Below are 13,210 nucleotides of genomic sequence, written 5' to 3' on the forward strand. Positions count from 1 at the left end.
AATCTGTTTATTGACGCTTTTGGTTACATGAACTGTCAGCAATATACTTAAATGAAATAACCGGAATAACAAGAAATCAAAAATATTAAAGAGGTAACAAACAAATTCGCGTAAACCTGTCAGACACGCGAACGCCGGACTCGTAAACTCTTGGACTCGGACCCGCTGAGCAATAAATTCATAAAATTGACTTTGAAATTGATTGTGGAGAAGAGAGGGAATTATTCGATAGCTCTTCCTCGAAAAGAAGAGAGAAATATCGGTAAGAAAACACAATATGGCTACTAATTGAACGGAGCCAAATTTCCGATGTTTACGGCTCGACAGTGCCTTTATAACGTGGATTTATCAACATTCCCATGCAGTATCTGGAGATTGAAGTGAGCTGAAGGATATCATACGGATTGTATCGGCGACAGCGGTAAAGTAAGGAAGCCTTTACACTTTTAACAAAAACTGTGTGGAAAAGGGAGAAAAAAAAATAAATATAGCTGCAAAGCAGCGATAACGGGTTTTCTGAGCAGGCGTGCTATTCATAGTTTGAAAAGTGGATAATAGAAATATATCAATACGGGATACGCATTTGACGTGTCAAGTCACACCAATGCGGTTTAACATAACATAATTTATAGTTATAGTCAAATTGGGGGTTACTCGGGTCGTTTAGTTGTCTGCGGAGTCGAGTAGATTGGTTACCCGTCTGTAACATTGGTTACGGAAACGACTCGTCAGCTTGATGAGTTGTATGTATTATGATTGTGCGCCACCTGCATCTTCCGAAATAATGTTCATATAATTATTTGAAGGGAGGATTGAAATCAATTATCAACGTACATCTGAATATGTAATAGTCCTTAGTAACTTTCTGTTGCAGAGGGCAAAGAAAAGATTTTGAAATTATTTAATTAAAATATAAATTTTATTTACGAAAACTATTATGGTCAGTACAAATTGAAAATTCATAGTGTATTTTTAAGAACAAGCTTACATAGCTTACAGAATACATCACGTACATTTGAATTTTATAAGTGATGGGTAAAAATCAACGTGTGACAGAAAAAAATGTAGTTAATTATTTAACGATATCGAAATACGTGCTCTCTTTTTAAATTAATGGAGTGATACGCAATTAATCACATGGCCTGTATTAAAAGATAGAACATACAAGTTGGATATTTATAAGTCAAAACATGTGAACAGAAACTAAAACTTTGATTTCAGTGACCAGTATCGAATTACACAACGACAATTGGCTTTAAACTCAACAAACATTATTAAAGAATGTTTCAAACAAAATGCTTTATATAACGACATGAATAAACTTGTTTTACAAAACAAGAAAGTACATTTTGAACTTATGAATGGTCGAATCCCATTTATTCACAGTAACCTGTGATGTGGCGATCCTCGGAGCCATCATTCTTGATGACGTCACTAACAAGTGGTCACGGCCGTCGCGTGCACTCATTTCTTTGAAAATCTAGCTTCCTCGCGGAGCGGGACCTGGTGGCGCTGCGCCCCGCCCCCTTCGCGCTGAGAAATATCTTATTTCCAGTCAGCAAAGACAGGTTCTAAGGATCATAGATAGAGTGGAGGGTTTCCGATCCAATTTGAGTTGGTGCGGTGGCGCTCTCAATGCGGAAGTTTTTGTGAATTTTTCAGTCGGCGACGGACGTTTATCGTTGTAAGTGATGTAATATGTAAAAAAATGCAGGGAAACCTATCTCAATTTGTTTTTAGCGATGCAGCGGAACTAATAAGGAATATTTTGATATATAACAATAACATTAGTCATTACTATAGTACACTATCCCTGATGGAATAATAAGCTCCACTCGACAAACTCGTTCCCGTGCATTTTTATCTCTCTGTTTCACACACACAGCCCCTCTAGGCCTACCATCAATGCCTAACCCCTGTTCGACCAACTGTGGGCGTTTTCCTTTGAAACATAAGCCTAATTGTAAAAGATAAGCATTAATCTATGTTAATGCTGCATCTTTATCATGAAACCTAAGAAAGATTATTCTATTATTTAGGCCTATTCAAATTTTCTGTCCACTACCACGTGGAAATAAGACCCAGTCAAAATTGTGCATCACGCTTTGACGAAGAAATTGGTTCTAGGCTATAAATTTTACATCTTTTCCTCAACAAAGCCGCTTTTAGTTTGATGCAAAATGAAATTTGCTTTTAAAATGTGTAACTAGGCCTAATCAAAAGGATATTTCAAAAGCAAACTTTGCCGGGCCAAGAGCCATATTGAATTCAATTTCTTCCGAACCATTATGCCTCTTTCATCATAACATTATTTATCCTATTTCAAGATCTTAGGCCTACAAGTAGAGAGAGGGCCTACGTTGGGTTCAAATCGGAATTTTAAGATTTATTTCATTTAATTCCAGGTTTTCACTGTAGATTATCAAAGACATGTGGCGTTTTGGGAGTTCATAGTTGTTTGATAATCCATCATTTGTAAGTGTAAGGCTATTTGAGGGATTCGAAACCGACATTTTGTAAATTTTGTAGCTTTATTACGTTTAATTCCAGATGTTTATTATGACACGTTTCATTTTGGAGGTTTGTCAGCGAGTTGGTATGCTGTCGGCAGAAGTAGTTTGATAATTCGTTTCATGTAAGTAAACAGCTATTTGAAGGATTCGAAACCGAAATCTGTATTGTGAATTTTTTAGTTGTATTTTGTTTGATTCTAGGTGAATAGGACATGATTCATTTTGGGAGTTTGTCCGCGAGTTTGTATACTGTCAAATGAAGTTTCTTCGTCAATTTGTCGTATGTAAGTATCAATCTATAGGTTATATAGGCCCTATTAGGGGTTCGATACAGAAATTTGGTGTATTCATCAGATTTATTTTAATTTATTCCAGGTTGTTATCAGAAAAATATGTACTTTATTTCATAGGTTGGTCTTTGATTGAAAACTAAAAATGGATGATAGTTCTAAATTTGATGTTGATTCACATGACCAATCTAGTAAGTATGGCTCACTCGTCTTTTAGAATAAGAGACCTATTGCATTAATCCTTCAATTCAAGTTGCTATACAACCTTTTATACAGATATTTACCTTATCAATATAAACATGTATTTGCCATTAGCCATACAATTCAGTAAAACTGTTCCCGTCCAGATTTTGAAACATCATTTGACTCAATTTTTCCTCCTAGAAAATTGCTTTAGCTCATTCCAATGTTCGCAGTAAAAGTGAATGTAGCATGTATGATTCCCATCCATCAATTTTGTCTTGTTTCGTATTTTTAGCGAAAATCTCGAAAAAGTCTGACGTCGAGGCAGGTGGTGGCCAGACAAACACATATTCTTGGGAAATATTTAAAGACGCATGGCAAACACACTTATTGTTCAATTTTTTCCTATCCTTATTTTGAAATTGAAGTATTGTAATAAACTATTGATTTATTTTTGTTGATCAACGCAACTAGTTGTTGTTTTCTTTCTTAATTTACATTTGAATTGGATGGTCATCTTGCGTAGGAGTCAGTTTGTCATCGAAGCAATACAGTCTAACTTGTTGACGTCTCAGATGCAGCGGGACAGGGCGGTCATTATATTGTGGACTTATCCAAATTACACTTACACAGCCCAACGTGTTTCAGTGTGTAAACTCCGTCGTACTCGGCATTATAAGACAGTGAGGAATTGAGTTTTAGTCACCTGAGCCCTCGGCTTGATTCGACCAAAAAGACCTTAACTGACTTCACAGAATTTGATTATGAGTCAAGGATTTTCTAATTTTCTGAATGCTTTCTCCGGTTTTAAGATCAATTCAAATTCAATCTTCAAAATATTTTATTGAAAGAAATTCTACTGAAGACAGATTTTGAAATGAAGGATATATCCAGGCAAATAATTATAGCAAAATCAACTGATGATCTTCGGCTAATTTGTCTACCCCTGATGATTGAAGCATTTTGGTTACTCGTGCCAATTAGTCAGCCACAGTCGATTTTCATGCCATCTGACCTCTTTCCATCTGTAATTAAGCAATCAAATGTAAGAATTACTTAGGTAAGGAGTGAAATAATATATAGATATCTTAGGAGACTATTTGAAATCATGAGTTTGTTGTGAAAATCTATTACTACAGTTTCGTAGAGCATAGACACCAAGCCACGTGGCATTGGTATTTTAGGGGCTATTCAGTTTACTCCAAAAGAAGTCAATGATTAACATTAAAAAAGCTTCATATCAAGGGTATGTTGCAGGACTCGTGACGCCCATGAATTATCATCCCATAATTACAATGAATCCAATTATGCATGTACGTTAGCACGACTGATTACTAATCCAAATATTGCATTACAAAAAAAAAATTACGCAAAAACGTCAAGTACTTACAGCATCTGAGACAGTTGCGCTTAAGTTAGCCTGTTAAGTTACGTCTTTGGATGTCAATGTTGAAAAAGCCTAATTTTAAACATACCCACCACAATCATAGAACATGTGAGCAGCTATGGTTTTGTAATTGATTGTGATAACAAAATATGCCTCGTTACCAATTTAATATGGATATACTAAGTTATTCTACTAAATATAAAACCAAAATAATGAATTGTCACGGGCGACAAAACCAAAAAGAAGAATTGTCGTGGGTGACAAAACCAAAATAATGAATTGTCGCTGGAGATAAAACCAAAATATTGAATTGTCGCGGGCGACAAAACCAGACTAATGAATTGTCGCGGGCGACAAAACCAAAAAAAGAATTGTCGGGGCGACAAAACCAAAATAATGAATTGTCGCGGGCGATAAAACCAAAATAATGAATTGTCGCGGGCGATAAAACCAAAATAATGAATTGTCGCGGGTGACAAAACCAAAATGGTGAATTGTCGCAGACGACAAAACCAAAATGATGAATTGTCGCGGGCGACAAAACCAAAAAGAAGAATTGTCGCGGTCGACAAAACCAAAATAATGAATTGTCGCTGGCGATAAAACCAAAGTAGTGATTTGTCGCGGGCGATAAAACCAAAATATTGAATTTTCACGGGCGACAAAACCAAAATATTGAATTGTCGCGGGCGACAAAACCAAACTAATGAATTGTCGCGGGCGACAAAACCAATAAAAGAATTGTGGGGGCGACAAAACCAAAGTAACGAATTGTCGCGGGCGACAAAACCAAAATGGTGAATTGTCGCGGGCGACAAAACCAAAATAATGAATTGTCGCTGGCGATAAAACCAAAGTAGTGATTTGTCACGGGCGATAAAACCAAAATATTGAATTTTCGCGGGCGACAAAACCAAACTAATGAATTGCCGCGGGCGACAAAACCAAAAAAAGAATTGTGGGGGCGACAAAACCAAAATAATGAATTGTCGCGGGCGACAGAACCAAAATGGTGAATTGTCCAGGCGACAAAACCAAAATGGTGAATTGTCGCGGGCGACAAAACCAAAATAATGAATTGTCGCGGGCGATAAAACCAAAATGATGAATTGTCTCGGGTGACAAAACCAAAATAATGAATTGTCGCCGGCGATAAAACCAAAATAATGAATTATCGCGGGCGATAAAATCAAAATATTGAATTGTTGCGGGCGATTAAATTAAAATAATGAATTGTCGCGGGCAACAAAACCAAAATATTGAATTGTCGCGGGCGACAAAACCAAAAAAAGAATTGTCGCGGGCGACTAAAACAAAATATAAAACCAAAATAATGAATTGTCGCGGGCGACAAAACCAAAAAGAAGAATTGTCGCGGGCGATATAACCAAAATAATGAATTGTCGCGGGCGATAAAACCTAAATAATGAATTGTCGCGGGTGACAAAACCAAAATAATGAATTGTCGCGGGCGACAAAACCAAAATGGTGAATTGTCGCGGGCGACAAAACCAAAATGTTGAATTGTCGCGGGCGATAAAACCAAAATTTTGAATTGTCGCGGGCGATAAAACCAAAATACAAAAAAAAAATTGTCGCGGGCGACAAAAACAAAATATAAAACCAAAATAATGAATTGTCGCGGGCGACAAAACCAAAAAGAAGAATTGTTGCAGGCGACAAAACCAAAATAATGAATTGTCGCTGGCGATAAAACCAAAGTATTGAATTGTCGTGGGCGATAAAACCAAAATATTGAATTTTCGCGGGCGACAAAACCAAAATAATGAATTGTCGCGGGCGATAAAACCAAAATATTGAATTGTCGCGTGTGACAAAACCAAAATAATGAATTGTCGCGGGCGACAAAATCAAAATCATTGTTTTCTCGCGTTATTTTAGTTTTGTCGTTTTGTCGTAATGTCGCCCTCATTTGCATATTCGTGTTTTTTTAAATCTTATCAGCCACCATACTAAAGCCTTAAGGTCGCGTAAAACTCGATAAACACTTCAAGCGACACAGCGAACGATCTCCTTTCCCCCACAGCCAACGCTTAACCTAGTAGAGGCTACTAGCCTATGTAGGCCTATGTATATGCAGGGAAGTGTGATGATCATCACACTTCCCTGGTATATGCGTAGGCCTAACATCCGGACAGATTGGTCGTAGGCCTATTGAATAACAACCCACCTAGATATCGTAAATTTTGTTTTGAAGTTCAATCCAATGAGTCCGTTAATAAACGCAACAATTATACTGTGTTTGTTTGTTTGTTTGAGTAAAGCTCAGTACCGGTAGGCCTAAAGCCGCGTCAAACTCGATAAACACTTCAAGCGACACAGCGAACGATCCCTTTACCCCACAGCGAACGCTTACTCCGAATGTCAAGTGTGAGTCCAGCATACGGAAAGGATTGTGTTATATACTTGTATTTAGTAAATACCTTGTGGATTTGACAATGATCGGTATGTACTGTAGGAAATAGGCCTATAGAGTATTGATAAATGGTTGAAGCCCGCGGCCGAATAAAGTAATATATTCTTTTATTTTGATACCTCGTCGACATAACAGCTTTTCTCCGCCATATCTCTTCGGCCTGTTTAGTTTAGGCCTACGATTCCCCGGTACACTAAAGATTTATCTTAGTAAATACACGGTTAATTCGGTAAAGAAAAATTGGTATTGTTAAACGAACTCCTTGAAACCCGCAGCCAAATCACTGGTAGTAATAAATTAATTTGTCCTCGATTTGATTCTCATGATGAGGAGAAACTCGCAGCTCATCCCCGGAACGTCGATGTAGTAACACACGTCGATTCGTCGATGTTTACGGCTCGACAGTGCTTTTAAAATCTAAAGCAGTAAATTTCCAGTGTATCGGTAATATGATTTGATGAGGAAAATGGGCTATTGTTAAAATCACTGTTTGAAGACCGCGACTGAATGTGAAGTCTGCGGCAATAAATTAGTTCATTTATACTTGAATTGATAATCGAAGTGACAGTCGGCCTGCGGGTTGATTTCGGGATGACGACTCGAAAAAAATGTCGCCCCATTGAATGGGGCTCAATTTTCGATGTTTACAGCCCGACAGCGCTTTTGTAACGACGATTCGTGAAAAAACACGCGGGCTATTTGTAGATCTCAGTGAGCTGAACGATATTATATGGATTGTGTATGAAACAGCGGTAAGGTAACAAAGCCTATGTTCTTTTGGTAAAAATAGTGTGGAAAATAATAATAATAATAATCACGCGGATATCAATAGGGTTTTCTGTGAAATAACAGAAAACCCTAATAATAAGAAACACGCGAATCTCAATAGGGTTTTCTGTGATGTAACAGAAAACCCTAATAATAATAAGAAACACGCGAATCTCAATAGGGTTTTCTGTGATGTAACAAAAAACCCTAATAATCACGCGGATATCAATAGGGTTTTCTGTGAAATAACAGAAAACCCTAATTAGTAAATCTATATGCTACAAATATAACAATAACTGTTCCACCTAAAATCCATATTATTTCATATTTCTGTTGTTCTTTACTCGGGGTATAATAATCTGATAATTTAGGTTTGTATGGATGTAATTTTTCTTTATTGGTTACCGCGTTATATAAACTCATTGCATCATCAACTGATTGAAAATCTCTATGTGAAATCTTCTGATCATATAATTCCTTGTTAATATAATCCATATAGTTTTGCCTCTTTTCTCTATATTCTTCTGCTGCTTTATTATATTTCTCTAATGCTAAATTATGTCTTCTTTGTTCTCCTAATGAACAATTTTATCAATATGCTTAAATAAATAACCACCACCAGTAAATGCTAAAGCGTTAACAATTGCCGATCCTATAATAGTTATAATTGCAGAAGCCATTTATTTAGTAAAATAATTACGCATTTATATGGGAGGAATATATTTTTGTTTTTCCAAATAATCAATAGTTAAATTAGATAAAGTAACTGCTAATGTTAATTTTAAGATATCATTTATATCAAATCTATCAACATTAACACTTCCCATTTTGAATACTTTTTTTAATACCATTGAATAACCAACAGTTCCAACTGATAGTAATGCGCCATTATATAATCCAGTTATTATCCACTTATTATCACTCATTTATTAATCAAAAAAATAACTATCTTCAAAATATTTAGTTATCTTAGTGATGATTAATTCAACATTAATTTCATTATTAGTTTCATTTGTATACATTTCAATTATTATTTTTTTAATATCATCGATGATAAAATCTTCATCTAATTCATAAAATCTTAAAGATTCTCTAATTAAATTAGTAATCTTTTCTACATTTAAAGTTTCTTTATCTATTGTTTTTTCATACTTAAATGTTGTTTCATTAGAAAATGCAATATTTTTGATTTGTGTAATTACATCATTAATGTTAAATTTCATTTCTTTCTCACGTTTAAAATCAAACCCAAAACATATACTCGGTCCAACAGTTATATTCATTTATATAATGAAAAAATTACTCTTTACATCTTATAACTAATTCATAAATTACAGGAAAGTTATTCAAATCAATTAAATATCCATTATGATTTCTTATTCCTAATTTAAAATTATTGAAATGTGGAATACAAGGTTTTAAAATCACATTCAGCTAAATTATAATTTATTTGCGTTCCAAATTGTTTAACGTTCTTCAATGGTAAAATATTTAATATACTAGAATTACATGTTGTATCTTTAGTTGCTTCAAATGTTTTTGTAGGATCGATTAAATTGCAATAAATATAAAAGTGTGTAAAAGGTATTATATTTGAATTACCGTATGTGTTTCCAACAATAAGTTTATTTGGAAGAATTCCTAACAGTTTAGCAAAAGGTTTTTTTACCGCGTAAGCATGTTTGTTTGAATGAAAATGATTATGATTACCAATATTTTCATCAACAAACTTTATCTTAATTTTATTAGAGCTCTCACTTTTTATAAATTTAATATTAAATCTAGAATCACTACCTAACACAATCCGAGCTTTTCTATTAATTTCTTGCTCTAATGTTTCTAAATTATATAATCCTGGTGTTAGATAAAGTTTAATCCATTTATCACTAATTTTATCAAAAATAAAAAGGATTCTATGTTCATCAGTTTTATCTGATATATTGTAAAATGAGTTACATAAACTTATATTTACTAATTTTAAATCAACACAATTGTTAAATTCTCTATCTAATTGAACTAGTAAATTATGTGATTTATAATTTGTAAGTTTTCTAGAATCAACAAATATTCTGTATTCTTTTAATTCACCCATTATTTATAACACAAAAAAATTACCTCTCATCACCACTAGTAATTTTTTTCCTTAATAAATGGATGAGAAGATAGGATGTGAAATTTGTGGTGAACTTCTAAGAAAAAGTAATATGGCTCGACATATGAAAAAACATGATGAAAATTATAAACCCCCTAAACTAAACTGCCCAAAATGTAATAAATTATTCACAAGAAATTATGTTAAAAAACATTCAGAGAAGTGTAAAATTAATGGCGCAACGGCTAATGTTGATAGTAACGAAAGTAATAGTAATTCTGTTGAAGTTGAACCTGAAATTATTTGGAAAAGACCTTTCTTATTCTATGATAAGGATAATATAAAAGATCATTTCTGTGAGCCTTGTCGAATAAAATATAGCCCTGAAAATATAGAAGATTGGGAGAATCATCAATTTCGTAAAGCACATATAGATAAAATTTCTAATAAATTTGAAACTGAATTCAATTAAAGAAAAAATAGTTTATTAGAAAAAATAAGATATGAGAAAACGTTACCAGATTATAAAGAAACAGTTGAAAAGTTAGAAAAACAATATAATGAATTAACAAGAAAAACATATTATTGTAAATATTGTAAATTGATTATTACAACAAGTAATTCAAATCTACATAATAGAACAATAAAACATAAAGAAAACGTAAGAAAATACCAAGAGCTTAATGAAGATCTATTACCAAGAAATTATAAACAAAAATGCCCACAATGTAATTACGCGACCTTAAGACAAGAAGGTACTGTGTTATTTTGTGTTGATTGTGGATGGCAAAAGAATTTATGGGGTGAAGAAAAAACTAGAAATTTTCTCATAGATCCAAAATTAAATTATCTAGATGAAATTTTTGAAATATTTTCTATAGAAGATCATACACCAGAATATATGCAATGGCTTGAAAAAATGAAAATAATAGAAAATAAAAATGGTGAAATAACTAAAAAAGATATTATAAAAACAATTATTCCGTCAACATTTAACACAAAACAAAAGAAAATGTATTTATATTTATTATTCAACGATTATTATGAAAAACCTAAATTAACAGAAGAAGATATGGAAAATATAGAAAAAATATTTAAACAAATATTAATGTATCATTTGAAAAATAGAATAACAGATTCAATAAATTATGAATTCTTTTTAAATAAGATTGTAAATTATTTAAACATCGATATTATGATTCCATTTGATGAATTAACGAACAAAAAGAAACAAAGAGAGCGAGATGAAATGTGGAATAATATAGAACTTTATTTAAATGAGAAAAATGAAATGGAAGAACCTAAACAAATTAAACAAGAACAATTAAATGAAAAAGAAGAAACCAATAGTGATTTAGAGTTTGATGATATTGATCCATTTTAATAACCATAAGGTAATGTTTTTATACCATCATCTGAAATATGTCTTTTATCATCAAATGGATTTAAACTAGTTTTTTCAACTTCATTAATGTACATCTCGTGATCTTCTGATCTTAAACAATTCATTTTATGTTTCATTACAATTGAGTTATATAAACACTTTATATAATCTTGGAATTCTATATGTTTATCAACCACATGTTTTGTTATTCCTTTTAACTTTTTAGCTTCATGATCTTTTGTTCTGTAACTATACATTTTACTTCTTATCCCAACAAATTCAATCATTTCATCACCCCCTAATTCATGTTTAAACTTACCAGGAATCTTTTTATTATCATTGCTAAATAGTTCATGATCTTTGGGATAATTGCTAAAATCAAAATGATGTTTTAATGTTTTTAAGTCTTTTGTTATGTCATTTGTCTTGATTTTTAGTATGTAGGCGTCAGTATTGACTGCTATTGATGGAAATCCACAGTTAAATGTACCATCTTCAGTTGATTAATCATAAACATAATCTGTTGGGTTATATATTTCAAATAAATCCTTAACTTCTTCTGTTAACTCATTTTCTACATGGCTTAAATTAAAGCAATTTGGTTTAGATTTAATCAATCCAATATTCATATTAAAACCTAATGAATTGCATAACATATTCAATCCTGATATAGCAACTTTTCCTTTTTGAGCTAAAGATATTGTTTTGCGGTTTTTGAAACTTTTAGTACCATCTGCTGCGTAGAATCCAATGAAGAACCATTTTCTTAATTTATTTTTTGCATTTAATACATAATCTGGAACAATCTTTTCTTTAGTTGAAGTATTACTTTTCACTATTGCATGAATATAGAATTCGTCATTATATTTTATAGCAAAATCTTTAGGATTATTCACATGTATTCTATAACATTGCGATGATTTCATAACATCTATGATTTTGAATGTTTTATGTGAATAAACTTCTTCACAGAATTTCTTTATTCTTTCTAATAATTTCAAATCTTGATTGCATAAAAACCAGCAATATTGAGTGCGATTAACATAATTATACACACCTGCTGAACCATCTCCCATGAAAAATCCTTTGATAAAATATTATTTTTCTTCTAATGTTTCGGGTTCTATGTTATAAATATTATCAATTATTTAATCAGATGACATATGATTCATTCTTTGGAAAAATCTTTTATGTAATAATTCATCTCCAATTTTTATATCAGTTGGTTTTATTTCATCGCCATTTCGTTTAATTAAACTATGATCTTCTGTAACATCTACAAACCCTAATTTAGTTCTAACTCTATAGATTTTCTTATTTGTTTTATGCCTAATAATATTCTTTAATTTTTTCCATCCATTTCTTGTCCAAACATCCATTAATCCATTTATTTGTATTAATTCTTTTTCACCATATGAAATATAACATTCATTTTGTTTTGGAATTATTTCTGAAATTCTTCTTATCAATATTTTATCATTACATTTTAATAATATTGGGGTGTCAGCTGTTACAGAATCAAAATATAATATTTCAATATGCTTTTCCCCAAAAAGTGGTTGTAAAACATTATAATAAAAATCATATATTAATAATTTTGATACTTCTAAAACAGTTGAACCAATGAATATAGGTTTATTAAATTTCATTGACGTTCTTTTTAATTTAACTGCTGTTAAATAATCTTCAAATCTTTTATTTCCTAAATGTCTAGGACTTGATTGTAAATGTCTTAATCGTTCAGAATTATTTACTAATTCAATATCATTTCTATTTCTAATATTTTCACATGTTTTACCATAAAAACTATTATTCATTGATTTGAAGAAATCTTTTTCAAAATCTGTTTTTGATATGGATCTCTGTTGAGTATTAAAATCTATATATTTTTCTAACCACTTCGATTGATTAAATTCAATATATCTATGTACTTTCTTTAATTTCATTCCTTGTTTTAGATAAAATTTCAACATTCTATAATGAACGATATAATTGTATTTATTATTTTGAGTAAGTATTAATTTTTCTGTAAAAACATGATCTTTCGGTTTTATTTTCTTCTGGTATTCACTTAAATAACTATCATCTACAGTTAAATGTTCTGGGCAATAAGGTAAGTTTCTTGTTTTAAACTTTATATTTTCAGGATATTCTAA

General features: G+C 32.0%; 1 long non-coding RNA gene across 1 annotated transcript; it reads left to right on the forward strand.

Moving 5' to 3' along the window:
* Positions 1–1,668: 1,668 nt before the first annotated feature.
* LOC141906460 (uncharacterized) lies at positions 1,669–3,369 on the forward strand. Its single transcript, XR_012619336.1, has 6 exons — positions 1,669–1,684; positions 2,406–2,475; positions 2,551–2,635; positions 2,715–2,797; positions 2,924–2,994; positions 3,282–3,369. It is a non-coding gene; the product is annotated as an uncharacterized LOC141906460 (long non-coding RNA).
* Positions 3,370–13,210: the final 9,841 nt, after the last annotated feature.

This window comes from Tubulanus polymorphus, chromosome 5 (genome assembly GCF_964204645.1).
Source record: "Tubulanus polymorphus chromosome 5, tnTubPoly1.2, whole genome shotgun sequence".
NCBI lineage: Eukaryota > Metazoa > Nemertea > Palaeonemertea > Tubulaniformes > Tubulanidae > Tubulanus > Tubulanus polymorphus.